This window comes from Callithrix jacchus, chromosome 18 (genome assembly GCF_049354715.1).
Source record: "Callithrix jacchus isolate 240 chromosome 18, calJac240_pri, whole genome shotgun sequence".
Classification (NCBI taxonomy): domain Eukaryota; kingdom Metazoa; phylum Chordata; class Mammalia; order Primates; family Cebidae; genus Callithrix; species Callithrix jacchus.
The window spans coordinates 48,126,769-48,143,091 of NC_133519.1; positions in this window are offsets into that span (position 1 = coordinate 48,126,769).

Genomic DNA, 16,323 nt, shown 5'->3' on the forward strand with positions numbered 1-16,323 from the left:
ATGATACTTTCACTTATTTGCCTACTCATCCGTCTCCTTCCTACCCTGACTAGAATAAGATATCTGTAATACCGGGAGCCTTCTCTGTTGTGGTCACCACTATATCTCCAACATTAACAATAATGCTTAGTGTATAGATTAGCACACACTAGTACATCTTCTGTTTTTCTTTAATTTTTTCCTTTTGGAATCAGAGGAGTCTCACTCTGTTGCCCAGGTTGGAGTGCAGTGGCCTCGTGATCAGGGATCCTTAATTTTATTTTCTTTTTTTTTTTTACAAATTGAAGGTTGTGACAACGCTGCATCTTGCATAAGTCTTTACTTTTTCAAGAGTATGTTCTTACTTTGTGTCTTTGTCACATTTTGGTAATACTTCAAGCCTTTTCCTTATTACTATGATAAGGTAATTTTTTTCTTTTAAGAAGAAATTTCACACTGTCACCCAGGCTGGAGTACAGCAGCACCGTTGTCAGTGATCTTTGATGTTACTCTTGTAATTATTTGAAGTGCCACCAAACAAGAGGGCAAACTTAACAAATGTGTGTATTCTGACTACTCCACGGACAAGCCCTTTCCTCATCTCCCTCCATCTCTTCAGGCATACCTAAACCCTGAGACACAGTAACACTAAAGTTAGGCAAATTAACAACCTTAAGATGGTGTGTAACTGCTCAAGTGAAAGGAAGAGTCAAACATCTCTCACTGTATCTCAAAAGCTGGAACTCATTAAGCTAAGTGAGGAAGGCATGCTGAAAGCCAAAATGGGCTGAAAGCGAGGCTTCCTATGCCAGTTAGCCAAGCTGTGAATGCAAAGGGAAAAAAAAAGTGTGCCACGACAGTGGACACACAAATGATGAAAAAGGACAAGAAAATACTTATGAAAGTAACTAGCCAAGGAGGAGACAGATCTTGGAAGCACATCCCATGCTCATGAATAGGTAGAATCAATATTGTGAAAATGACCATACTGCCAAAGGTAATCTACAAATTCAACACAATTCCCATAAAAATACTACCATCATTCTTTGCAGATGACAAAAAGCAATCCTAAAATTCATGTGGAACAAAAGAAGGGCCCACACAGCTAACACAAGACCAAACAAGAAGAATAAATCTGGAGGCATCACATTACTTGATTTCAAACGACACTATAAGACCATAGTCACTAAAAAAGCAGCATGGTACTGGCATAAAAATCGTCACGTAGATCAGTGGAACAGAACAGAAAACCCAGAAGTAAACCCAAACTCTTACAGCCAACTGCACTTTGACAAATCAAACAAAAATCTTAGAATGGGGAAAGGACACCCTATTCAACAAGTGGTGCTGGAATAATTGGCAAGCAGCCACATGTAGGAGAATGAAACTGGATCCTCATCTCTCATCTTATACAAAAATCAACTCAAGATGAATCAAGGACTTAAATCTCAGAGACCTGAAACTATAAAAATTCTGGAAGATAACATTGGAAAAACCCTTCTAGACATTGTCGTAGGCAAGGATTTCATGACCAATAACCCAAAGGCAAATGCAATAAAAATAAAGAGCCAGGCACAGTCACAGTGGCTCGCGGCTGTAATCTCAGGATTTTGTGAGGCTGAGGTGGGCAAATCACCTGAGGTCAGGAATTCAGTACCAGCCTGGTCAACATGGTGAAACTTCGTCTCTATTAAAAATACAAAATTTAGCTAGGTATGTTGGCACACATCTGTAATCCCAGCTACTGGGGAGCCTGAGGCTGGAGAATTGCTTGTATGTGGGAGGTGGAGGTTGCAATGAGCCAAGAACAAGCCACTGCACTCCAGCCTGGGTGACCAAGCAAGACTCCATCTCAAATAAATAAAAAATAAATAAATAAATAATAAATAAATAAATAAATAGATAAAGATAGCTGGGACTTAATGACTTAATTAAACTAAAGAGCTTTTGCATGGTAAAAGGAACAGGCAGCAGAGTAAACAGACGATCTACAGAGGGGGAGAAAATCTTCACAATCTATACATCTGACAAGGGGCTAATATCCAGAATCTACAATGAACTCAAACAAATTAGCAAGAAAAAAGCAAACAATCCCATCAAAAAGTGGGCTAAGGACATGAACAGACAGTTCTCAAAAGAAGATGTACAGATGGTCAACAAACATGAAAAAATGCTCAACATCACTAACGATCAGGGAAATGCAAATCTAAACCGTAATGCAATGCCACCTTACTCCTGCAAAAATGGCCACATCAGAAAATTAAACAAATAGGTCATGATGTAAATGCAGTGAACAGGGAACACTCTACTCTCCTTGGGGAATGTAAACTAGCACAAACGCTATGAGAAACAGTGTGGAGATTCCTTAAAGAACTAAAAGTAGAACTACTATTTGGTCCGGCAATCCCACTACTGGGTATCTACGCAGAGGAAAAGATGTCATTAGATGAAAAAGACACTTGCACATTCATCTTTATAGCAGCACAATTTGCAATTGCAAAAGCATGGAACCAACCCAAATGCCCATCAGTCAACAGGTGGAAAAAGAAACATAGATAGATAGATAGATAGAGATAGATAGATAGATAGATAGATAGATAGATAGATAGATAGATAGATAGATAGACACATAGATACATAGAGAGATAGATAGATAGACAGACATAGATATATGATGGAATACAACTCATCCATAAAAATGAATGAATTTATGGCATTCACAGTGACCTGGAAGAGACCCCGGCAACTATTATCCTAAGTGAAATAACTCAGGAATAGAAAAGCAAATACTGTATGTTCTCCCTGATATGTGGGAGCTAGGCTATGAGGATGCAAAGGCATAAGAAAAATGCAATGGACTTTGGGGACTCAGGGGGAAAGGATGGGAAGTGGGTGAGGGATAAAAGACCACAGATTGGATACAGTGTATACTGCTCAGGTGATGAATGCACTAAAATCACCATTAAGGAACTTATTTATGTCACCAAATACTGCCTGTTCCCAATAACCTATGGCAATTAAAGAAATAAACTTAGTTGAAAAGTTTGTATCAGGTTTCCTTAAAATTCTCTTAAATCATACCTTTCATGTGGTTTGTATTTGTTATACTAACGTTGCACATTAAATAAAAATGTATTTACCCTATGTATAGTATATGAAACATTAATGTAACACAAAATGTATGTATAAACAGACCCGTCTTTAAAACAAGCCGACAATATTTGCCTCTCAAAAATGTTTAGATCCCTACCGTACTTTTCCCTCACACAGCACACAGTCACACATTATAGATATGTACATTTATTTTATGTACATGATCTCACTGAAAACAAATGTAACCTTCAAATAAATAATAGAAATATTTACAGATTTCATTACCGAGCTTCCTTCTATGTAATGTATCATATTAGTTCTATTTGGAACAAAACCTGCTTGAAAAGCTGAACTATACCATTTTACTGCAACAGACTTATTAGGCCTGTGGATAGGAATGATGAAGTGTGTCATAAAAAGGATTTAGTAAGTTTCTGGGCAAAAGGATGACTGGCTATACAATGCACTGGTATCACCTACCAGCTCTTCCATGCACTACTCTCCAAATGTACTGAGAGAAACATATCACTGGCCATACTGACAGGTGCTATAAAGCTAAGCTGCCCTTTACCGGTGAATAAAAATAAGCCAAAGTGAAGAATTGAAAGTGAATTTTTAAAAGTAAAGTATTTTTCATGAAAATATTTGAAATTCATGATTGTTTTAACAAGTTAAATAACAAAGAATGTAATCCATATTCAATTTGTAGGCTGAAAGGCTTCGGGAGGACAAATACTAAAAATAAGTTTGTTGTACTTACTGGGGGTACTATACCATATATACGTATAGAGAGAAACATCTAAAATAAAGTTATATAGAACAAACTTCCTTGTGTGTTGGGCGAGTATGAGCCACTGAGCAGGTACTTTCCCTGTTTTAGAGCCTGTACCTATGGGATATAAATCATCTAAGTTCTAAATGTGGCCTGTCTAATTATTCCAAATAGGGGTTTGGCAATACATAATTAAAATGTTTAGCTTCTCAATTTAACTTTACTTGAGGCTTATCACTGTACAATGATATAATCATCGTATTGGGGGGTGCACATGTTAAATGTAAAATTTGTTAGATTTTTTTTTTTAAATGAAAGTAAGTTTATTAAGCAAGTGTACCTTACTTAGCCAAAAGAATGGCTGCTTAATAGGCAGAGCAGTGGCATGGGCTGCTGGCTTGAATGTACTTACTGTTATTTCTTCATTGTATGCCAGACAAAGGGTGGGTTATTCATGCGTTTTCCAGGAAATGGAAAGGGTTTTCCCAGAACTGAGGGATCGCCCCCTTTTAGAGCATATGGGGTAACTTCTGAATGTTGATATGGCATTCGTAAACTGTCAGGCACTGCTGGGAGTGTCTTTTAGCATGCTAATGCATTATAATTAATGTATAATGAGCTGTGAGGACAACCAGAGGTCACTTATTGAATAGGAGAATGGAGTGGTAAAATAGTGAGAAAGAAATTATACCTAATGCTAGAGATTCCAGGTTTCATTCACATCACAGTGCCAGGTGAGGGTTTGAAATATTTTTCACCACTAGAAGTATAAAACTTTCTCTAAGCAGTTTATTTAAAACGGAGGCAAGACTGCTCTTTATTTAAGTCAGTATTTTTCAGAAAAGTGATGGATATTGGTCATAAGATTCATTCAAAAGTTCTGCTAAAATAAAACGAATGTAAAAAAGCAATATTAAACAGAGAAGTACATTAAATAAATATAGGCAGAGGGAAGTGCAATTTGTGAGAGATGCAGCGATTCTTAGCTAACCAGCTAGGGAGATAAGGGTAGGAGTTATGTAAGTTCCGAGACCAGATATTCACACTGTCAAGCAGTCCAGATTTCATTTGGAAGGGAAGGACACCCAGACCACTGTAGTGATAACTCTCATTTCTTCAAGATTTTGAATGCATAAAATATCTGGAAAATTATGTTTTAAAGCATTATTATCTTGTTTTAGGGAAAAGTGTGTGGTGGTGGTGGTGGTGGTGGTGGTGGTGGTGTGTGTGTGTGGTGCTCAATTTCTAAATATAAAGCAGGACTCTGTGTCTATGAATAAAATTAAGAGTTTGATTAATTTTAAGGTCAATTTGCTAGTGGATTGTTCTCAAAGATCAGGGAGGTAAACTTATGAAACTGGGACATGCAAATGTCACTGACTAAAAATTTGTACCGTAAAAAAAGTTCCTTAGATTTTAACTGTAATTTCGAAACTACAAATTTTAACATGAAACTTTATTAAGAATGCCTTTTATGTCTAAAATTCAGGAGAGTACAAATAAACTCTTAATTTAAAAAAATTTCTTAATTTAAAATACATTTCGTTGTCACAAGACAAAGGTGCTTTAAAAATCATTATATATTTACCCATGCTCATTTTTAAAAAAATACTCAGTAAAAATGTTCTAATAATATGTGAAACTTAAACAGAGTGAACGGTAAATCCTTGCCATGGGAAATGCAGAGTTTCAAAGTCTTTATCCTAGAATCAGTAGTTTTGATCTGTTTGAGTCTTAGAGTCTAGAGGCTTAGCCAAGAGTCAGTTGGATCAAAGTCTATCTCCCTGAACTATGTCAAAAAGAGAATGGTTAATTGTGTTTACTCTGAATGGGGAAGAGAGACACCAATAGTATATCTCAAACTGATGAATATGAAAACTCTACATGAACATGGAGAGAAAGGATATCTTTCTATACATTATTTTGATGAAAGTACTTTAATACAATATCTTAATACTCTGAAAACAAGGGATAAGTATGATTTGGGTTTTATGAGTTTATCTGAATTAAACAAAGTAGAAAATGGCCATATATATGCACACATTAAGAATGCTGTTCAAGCCAAAAAGTATCTTTTTTATAAAAACTCAGAATAATTTTCTAATAAAATGTTCATTTAAACCATTGAAAGGGACATCTACAGTTATGAATACAATGTTTAATTTAAAATAAAACACTTCCTTCATGATACATATATAAATATATATAAAATACATGATTATTTTATATTTGGCCTAATAGCTAATATTTAATGAAAATTTTTTATATTTATAAGAAATGCTATTTCCTTCTAGTTTAATCAGCAATAAATATCACATAATGCATAATGCTTAAACTTAAGTAGTTTTTATTCACAATCCTAGTGGTTTTCTAGAGAATTATATCATTCCATGGAAGCAAATGAAGCAATTAATTGGTTTCTGTTTATTAATCCACTTCAGATGTAAGAAAACATAACAGCAAACAAAATACATTTGCACATTATGATTAATGCCATTTTTGTTATATTCAGTCAACTCATATTTCTAACAAATGTATGCAAATATATAATAAAGATTTGCATAAAAGTCTAAATTAAATCACTGGAGACTTAAAATAGCAAATTATGTTTATTCATTTATTCAATCAAACTTAATTGACCTCATACTGTGTCAAATCATGGAATAAAATGTCTATCAAGATATCTAATGTCTTAGCACTTTGAAAATTTTATTGTGGCAGTTTTTAAATAGGCTCATAACTGTCTTAGGTCAATCTATAGAGATTATATTTTCAGACTGGATTCTGAATAAAATAGGCTTTGTTTTTTTTGTTTTGATCAAATGTCACATTTGTGAAATGTTCAGTACTGTTCTCTGTCTTTCTTTTCTCAGTCAGATTTTGGTTTTAGAGCATATTTTTATTTATCTTCATATGATTATTTTTCTCTTTAAATTACTTTATTGTGGCAAAATTTACATTCCATATAATTCACTCAGTTTAATTGTTCATTTCAATGAGACTTAATAAATGTATGCAGTTAGGTAACTATCTCCATATTCCAATTTAGATCATTCTCTTCACTCCAAAAAGATCACTCATGATCCCCAGCCCCAGACCACCACTAATCTGATTCTATTTTTATACTTTTTTCTTCTCATGAAATTGTATAGATTTGAAATCATGCAGTAAGTAGTTATGTGTCTGGCCCTTTTTTGAGGCTGTTCACGTTCTTGCATGTATATAGTGTTTTCCTTTGTATATCACAGTAGTATTTTATTTCAGTAATGTTTCATGGTTTTCAGTACACAGAAATTGAATTTCCTTTGTTAAAAAATTTTGTTAAATTATTCATTTATTTTATTCATCTTGATATTGTGAAAGAAATAATTTTCTTAACTTTACTTTTGAAAACTGTAAGTTGTCTATAGAATTATAGTTTATTTTATATACATATCATGTATCTCATGTCCTTGTTAAACCTTATTATAGAAAGGTGATAGATAATCCTTCCTAAATCCTTAAGAATTTCTCCAGATATGATCATGCCATCATTGAATAAAGACAGTTTTATATCATCCTTTCCCAACTTTAATTTCTCTTCTGGGTCTTACTGCACTATCTTGAACTGCCTATAAAACACAATTGACCCATGAACAATATAGGAGTTAGGGCCACCAACTCCCTCCTACACAGTCAAAAATCCACATATAACTTTTGACTCAGCAAAAACTGAACTACTAACTGGCCTATGCTGACCTGAAGCCTTACCAAAACCATAAACAGTTCATCTTAAATAGATCAAAATCTACATGTATTTTATGCATTCATGACATGCCTAAATTTTCTTAATTTTTTTTTCAATGTCTCTAGGCTATGTGGCTCATCTGTGAGCTTTTTCAAACTGTCACAAATCTCCCCCAAATTTTCCAATGTATTTGCAGGGAAAAATCATCCTATATGTGGACCTGCACAGATCAAACCCATGTGTTTAGGAATCAACTGTATTGAGCAATGCAAAGAGTGAACATCCTTGCTCTTTTTCCAATCTTAGGTGCAAATTATTAAGACCTACATCATTAAGCATAATGTGAGCTGTATGATTTTCATAGATGCTGTATATTAGGTTAATGATTACCCCTGCTACTCTTAGTTCGTTGACACACTTAAAAATGAATAGATGCTGAATTTTTTCAAATGCTTCTTCTACATCTATTGGGATAAACTTATGGTATTTTTCTTTTATTCTTTTAATCTTGTGAGTCTTAATAACTAATTTTAAAAAGTCAAATGACCTTACATTTCTGGAATAAAACACATTTGCTCATGATACATGATTATTTTATATTTTGCTTAATAGCTAATATTTAATTGAAAATTTTTATTTTTACAAGAAAAGCTATTTTGTATTTTCCTTTCTATGTTATGTTTTTATCTCATTTGATATCAGGGTAACATGGGACTTATAAAATGAGTCTGAAGACATTTCCTCCTTCTCGATTTTCTATAAGAATTTGTGTAGGCCTGTATAATTTCTTTCTCATAATTTTTAATAGAAATCACATGTTGAAACCATTTGGGCTTGAACTTGTTTTTGGGGAATATTTTTCTTTTGCTAAATCCATTTCTTTTATTAATACAAGTTTAATAAGACTTTCATTTACCTAAAAAGTTTATAAGGATTATTTGTGTGTTGATAGAAATTTGTGTACTTCATTTTATTGACATGTTAAAAATAATATCATCTAATATTTTTAATTGTTTCAAAATCTGTAGTGAAACCCACTTACATTTCTGATTTTTGTAACTTCTGTGTGTGTGTGTGTGTGTGTATGTGTGTGTGTGTGTGTGTGTGGTGTATGTTTCTTTTCTCTTTCTGTCACTAATAGGTCTATAGGGTAGGTTATCCACTTTTTATCTTCTGAAATAATTACTTTTGGTCTCATGAATTTTTTTGCTATTTGATCTCATTTATTTTTATTCTCATATTGCATCCCCACACACATTTTTCTGTTTGTGTTTAATTTGACTTACTCTTCATTTTCTAGATTCTTAAGGTGGAAGAAGCTTAGATTAGTTTTAAAGTAGATAGATTGCTACTTTTCATTTTCAATCAAATCCAAATATTTTCGGATTTTCTTTGTAACTTGATTGTGTTATTTAATTTCCATATAATTGGAGGTTTCCTAGATTTTATTCTGCTAGTGGTTTCTGATTAAAATCCAATGAAATTACAGAATGTAATTTGCATAATTTTAATAATTTTAAATACAATAAGATTTTTTGACTTATTCTAGACAAATTTGATTATTTGGCTTATCCTAGACAATGTGTCACAGGCACTTGATAAAAATGTGTATTCAGCTGCAGTTGGTTAGAGTTCTGTACCTGTCAGTTTGATTTAGTTGATAATGTTATTCAAGTATTCCATGTACCTACTGATTTTCTGTCAAGATGTTCTATCAATTACTAAGAAGCACTATTGAAGCCTCCAATTATATTTAAATTTGAATTTCTCTTTCCAGTTCTGTGTGTGTGTGTGTGTGTGTGTGTGTGTGTGTCTGTGTGTGTGTACATGTACTTCATGTATTTGGGGGCTCTTTTAAGAGAAAATACATTTATAAATGTTATATCTTCCTGTTGTGTGTAACCTTTTTAAAATAAAAAGTCTCTCTGGGTCTCTAGTTAATATTCTTTTTCATAGAATCTTTTATGTCTGAAAATAATAGAGTTACTCCATCTCTTTTATATTTGCTGTTGCCTGCTATGTCATTTATTTTAAATCTAATTGTGTCTTTGAATACAATATTTTGTATAGTGAACATTTAGCTACATCAATTTTTTTCTTCGTTTTTTCCATCCAGTCTGGAAATTGATGGCCTTTGATTAGTATTTAGTCTGCATGTTTAATATAATTATATGTCAGAATTTGGGTTTTTCATTACACTTTTTGATATTTTAAAATTTGTATGTTTATTATATTTTTATATTCTTGTTCCTTCTTTACAAACCTCTGCTTTGTTAAAGATATATTTTTAGGTTTTCATTTTCACTTCTTTTTTTGTATTTTATTTTTTTGGTTGTTGTTGCTCTAAAATTACCATAAGCATCTCTAATTTAACACAAATTATTTTTTACAAAACAGAGCAACTGCAAACTAGTATTATTCCATTCCCCTTCTTTTTGCTATGATATACATATATAATTCACCTAAATAGTGCATAAATCCAGTAATTTAGTGATATAATTGTTGGGTCAATATTATGGTTCTTTTTACTAAATTAATAAAAGAATGAAAAAATTGTACACACACACATATATTTGTCCACATATTGCCATTTCTGTTATTGCCCCTGTAGATCAGTTACCACATCTGATCCATTTTCTTTCATTATTATTCCTTCCTCTTGTATTTCTTATGGGAAAAGTCTGCTGAAAACACATTTTCACAGTATTTTATTTATCTGAGAAGAATTGTATGTCACCTTATTACTTGAAGAATCAAATCCTAGGATATTTTTGCTGGATAGAGAGTTATTGGTTGAGCTTATTTTCATTAAACATTTTAAATATGTAATTCCACTATTTTTTTTCTTTCTTCTTCCAAGAAGCCAGCTGCTTTTAACTGCGTTGTCGTTCTGTACATTAGGAGTTACAATCTTTGGCTTATTTCTCTTTGGCTTTCAGCTGTTTGACTATCATGTATTTTGTGTGATTCATTTTGTGTTTGTTGAACTTAGATTAATGGTTTGTTTGACATAAAATTTAAGAAGTATTTGGTCCTGATTTTCTCAAATTTTCTGTCATTTTTCATATCTCTTCTTCTTTTCGGACTCCAGTCTTCCAACAACAAATAAGGAGAGGCCCAAGGGCCCTGCAAGAAGGGATGGTTGAGGAGTTCACGTTCCAGCTCTCGCTTCTCTAGATCACAGTCCAGCCCGTGCCTGCCACCCCAGCACAGTGTCTGTGCCATAGGACACCCACCTTGTCCCCAGCCAGGATCTTGAAGGAAGCCATGACTAGGTCTGCTGTATCTGTATCGGCTGTCTCATAGGACATGAAGTCGACGAAGGCCTGGAACGTCACTACCCCCAGGTGGTTGGGTCCACAATGCTCATGATGCGGGCAAATTCAGCTTCTCCCTGGAGGGAACAGCCAGCCCCAGGCCTGTCAGCCCATGGTTTGCTGGGAATATCTCACATGGCCTGAAGACCCTGGGGGCTCAGAGCAGCCTGTGGCTGGAAGAGGAGGGCACAGCAGCCCCCTGACCTAACCTGTGTTGTCCTGAAGGCACGATGGGGACATAACACCCAAGAGTAGAGACCCAGCTCAGGGTTTCCCATGCCCTGCAGATGCCTGGGTTCCCCTTAGAGCAAATAATCATGCTGATAATAACTATAATGACAACAACAATTAATAATGGCTGACACCTACATAGCATATATTATATGCCCAGTATTAACCTAAAAAAAAATACCCCTTGTTTGTTGTTTGGGACTTCTTCTTTTGGAACTTATGTTGGAAGACTGATAGAACGTATGTTGGAAGAAACACTGACCTTGTGTTCCATAGGTCAGTGAATTCTTTTTAATTTTAATTTAAGCTTTCTTTTCTTTTCTTTTTTTTTTTTTTTTGAAACAGAGTTTCGCTGCTGTTACCCAGGCTGGAGTGCAATGGCGCGATCTCGGCTCACCTCAACCTCCACCTCCTGGGTTCAGGCAATTCTCCTGCCTCGGCCTCCCAAGTAGTTGGGATTACAGGCACGCGCCACCATGCCCAGCTAATTTTTTAATATTTTTAGTAGAGACGGGGTTTCACCATGTTGACCAGGATGGTCTTGATCTCTTGACCTCGTGATCCACCGGCCTCGGCCTCCCAAAGTGCTGGGATTACAGGCTTGAGCCACCGTGCCCGGCCCTTAAGCTTTCTTTTCTATACTTTGGATTAGATAATTTCTATCAGTATATTTTCAAGTTCACAGTTTTTTTCTTATATCAAGTCTGTTGTTGAATATAATTAGTGAATCCTTTTCATTTTGATGACTGTATTACTAACCTACAGGATTCCATTTGGTTCTTTGTCACAGTTTGTATTTTTCAACTGCATTTCCCTATTTGTTGGCACATTGTTCATATAGTTTCTTTGCTTTGTAGATTTATTCATAATAACTTCTATGAAGTCAGCTTCTGCAAAATGGAACACCCAGAATGGTCGTGGTCAGTTTATTGTGACCATTTTTCACCCTAAGTATGGGTCACACTTTCTTGTGTCATTGCATGTTTACTAACTTTGTTTTGAAAATAGAACATTTTCAATAGCATAGTATAGCACCGGGCACAGTGGCTCATGCCTGTAATCTCAGCACTTTGGGAGGATAAGGAGGGCGGATTACGAGGTCAGGAGATCAAGACCATCCTGGCTAACATGGTGAAAACTTGTCTCTACTAAAAATATAAAAAAATTAACCAGGTGTGATGGCTCACACCTGTAGTCCCAGCTACTCAGGAGGCTGAGGCAGGAGAATAGCTTGAACCAGGAGGCGGAGGTTACAGTGAGCTCAGATCATGCCACTGAACTCCAGCCTGAGTGACAGAAAAAGACTCAGTCTCAAAATAAATAAATAAATAAATACATAAATAAAACAAATAAACATAGTATTGCGACTTTGTATTTAAATATATATATATATTTTTCTGAAGGTTGCTGTTTTATTTAATTAAGTTACTAGTACATAAACTGTAGAATCCATCCCTCCCATTGTGTTCAGTCACTTACTAAACTGTACAGAATTTTTTCAACCTATTGTAAAATTTTAAAAATTCTGTCTTCCTAAGGATGTTATTTATATATTTACATAAATGTGTATATTTTATAAATTAGGGATGTTATTTATATATTTCAATACCAGACCATACATTGAAGAGTTATTTAAAATATATTTATAAATTTTTTTTTTCATTTTTTTATTGCATTTTAGGTTTTGGGGTACATGTGCAAAACGTGCAAAATAGTTGCATAGGTACACACATGGCAGTGTGTTTTGCTGCCTTCCTGCCCTTCACATTTGGCATTTCTCCCCAGGTTATCCCTCCCCAGCTCCCCCCACCCCGCTGTCCCTCCCCTATTCCCCCCAATAGACCCCGATGTGTAGTACTCCCCTCCCTGTGTCCATGTGTTCTCATTTTTCCTCACCCGCCTATGAGTGAGAATATGTGGTATAAAATATATTTATAAATCACTACTTGTTTGGATTATGTGACAGAATGGAAAAATAAGAAAACCTATACATGTGATTCTGGGATTGTTCCCTTCCCTCTCTTCCTAGCACTTTGGTAAGAATTCTTCTTTTCCAACAGGCAGATGGTAATAAAAAAGCCTTAGCAGCTTTCTTTTTAGAGGGAAACACACTTGGTTTGAGCTGACCCTGGCAAAGGGAAGCCCAAATCTTTGCCAGCTACAAGTGGCAAAGTCATTAAGAAAGGATTCCGCACATCTGTAGCTTTGCTAGCTGAGATGCAACCATAACCATAACATTAAATAGGAGAGTTTAGAAAAATGAGAGTGATGGAAGGGATGAGCACATTTCTCCATATATTCCTGGCCGAGAAAGACATGTTTGGGCAGTTGAGACCCTAGATAACCTGGAGAAAAGTGAAAGACAAGGAAATCTTGAAAACTGATCACAACTTTGAATGTGTTCCTCAATTCATAAACTAATTGATTAGCAAAGGGCATAAGCCTTTATACACTTAAGGTTTTTGAGCACAGTGTCTATTCCGGTCATTGTCTAACCAACAAGCTATTCAGATACAGGAACATCCCTTAAAAATGGATGTTATCTTCCTAAGGGATGTCAGTTATTTATAAATATATTTTAAATAACTCCTCAATGTATGGTCTGGTATTGAATTTTTACATAATATTCCATTACTAATCAAAAACTGTGTTAGCTCTATCAATCTGAATATGAGCACAATTATACTCTCTACAGCCATAATAAAGTCATTTTGATTGAATAGCAATAATCTGTTCAATCAATAATATTATGGTTTTATTTCTTATTGAAAGTAAAAACTTGGGGAACAAATAAAATATAAATACAGATATATATTATGCAGAGTAATCTTCATTTTTCTAATGAAAAACAAATGGAATGTCTATGGGAGAAAAAAAGATGCTAGTAATTAAAATTACTCACAGTGTTACATTAGGTGATATGTAAAGAGAAACTCCAAAGGAAGGAAAGGATATTCCAAGATGAGAATGAGACTCGATATGAGCTCCTCAAGTTCCCTTTAAACACCCAAAAAAAGCCACTAAATCAGTTTTTATTTTTTAAGTAGGCATATTTGGGGGAATTACGACAAAGGAGACAATTACATTTAATTGGAATAAAATGCTGAGCAGGGGCAACGAGGAGGGTGCAGCTTTACTGTAGTGAAGGAAGAACAGCTCATTTAAATAGGCTTAATTAAATGAAGAAGAGAACTGTGATTCCTGACAGTTAAGGATTCAATCAGTCTGTGATAACCAGGGCAAAAAGACGCAGAAACATGATGCAAAGCAGAGACGTGCCCACAAGAAGTCTTACTAGGGAGAGCAGTGTTACCCTGTATCACCAGCATACCCCTGAGAGAAACCAATCCATGACAAATTCAGTCACTCTATATTTGAATATATTAATTTATGTTTCTTCTGTTTAAATCACATTCTAGACTGCTATATATTGATGAAGAATGAACCATGAGGTTTCAAATATATTCTTTTTCCTATTAAAAATGACTTTTTAGGAATTTTCTAAAATATCTTTCAGAAAATAAACTTTTCAATTTATGCTATTATACATACAATAGCTTCATGTGTCAACAGTTCAAATAAACAACAAATATCTATTAGCCCATTAGAAAAATAGAAAAGAACGTGGAACCGTCTTTTACATTTATATTAAACTATGAAATTTCACTTCCTATGCACAAGTGGTTAAAAAATAGTATTTTAACTGGTCAAATATATAAAAAAGATTGCCAATTTTTAGACTACTCCTATATAAAATGAAAGATAATACAAAATTGCAGAAAATAAACCAAAGCATTATCTATCCACTAAAATTAATAGTTAACAGTGAGAAAGTGTTAAAAGTATTAATTAAGATAGTGGGATATCTGGAGGGAAGGACAGGCTTTGAAACACAATAGACAATATCGAAGCAGACACGAGTCTATGTGAAAATTTGAGAGGAGGAGCAGACAGAACTCTAAGTATGTGAGAGACTTTAAAAATAAACATTACTCGCTGGGCGCGGTGGCTCAAGCCTATGATCCCAGCACTTTGGGAGGCCGAGGCGGGTGGATCACGAGGTCAAGAGATCGAGACCATCCTAGTCAACACGGTGAAACCCCGTCTCTACTAAAAATACAAAAAAAAAAAAAAAAAAAAAAATTAGCTGGGCATGGTGGCGCGTGCCTGTAATCCCAGATACTCAGGAGGCCGAGGCAGGAGAATTGCCTGAACCCAGGAGGCGGAGGTTGTGGTGAGCCGACATCACGCCATTGCACTCCGGCCTGGGTAACAAGAGTGAAACTCCGTCTCAAAAAAAAAAAAGAAAAGAAATGTAACATTTCACTATAAATCGGACTTCACCTCTATTCAGCATGCAAGTATCTGTTCTCTTTTTAGGTATCATTATTATTTCATCATTCATCAATGATACTTAAACAAAGTATTTTATTTGAGTATATAATCTACAAATGTTTCTATTATTCAAAGCTTTATTTTTCCAACTATGTTGGACCAAGTGCTTGAAGACCGCTTTCTCAGTAGCTGGATGGCAATCATACCATGATTTTCTAACTCTGTCCAGAACACCCCATGTCTCTACTCTTTTGCCTAAACACCGCTTTACTACACTTAATTTGTTTTCAGTTTATCAGTGGAGTGGAGTTGTGAGTCTCCTTTTTGATGAAATCTTTTCCTGAATTTAATCATGGCAGAAAACAGATCCTCCCCAGTGTTTGTGACCATATCGCATCTCTTAGGATGCCCTTAAACATCTTCCTGGCAGCCTCTGCTCATGAATTATTTCTGTTGAAAGAAAATATCCATAATAAAAAACTTATGAGACAAAGTTCAAAAATTAGACATATATCTTTAAAGATTCTTCAGTTCTTTCTGCTAGAAGTATAAATCCTGATGAGTTTTCAGTGATTTATTTACATGGACACTTACGTGTGTTACATAAAGAAGTTCAAAACTTACTTGAAGTAGCTTACAACTATTTTAAGGTAGAACCACCAAAATAATTATGAAATAACAAGAGCCCATTTGATAATAATGGATATAGATGTATAAGAAATATAAACCAAGTTAGCTTATATAGTGATGTGATTTTTTAAATTAGAAATCTATTAAGAATTCTGATATCTTTAGATAAAATTTTTAAGCACAAAGATCACTCTTTCGTATGGCCCTAATCACTTCTGAGGATTTATTTTATGTGGTAG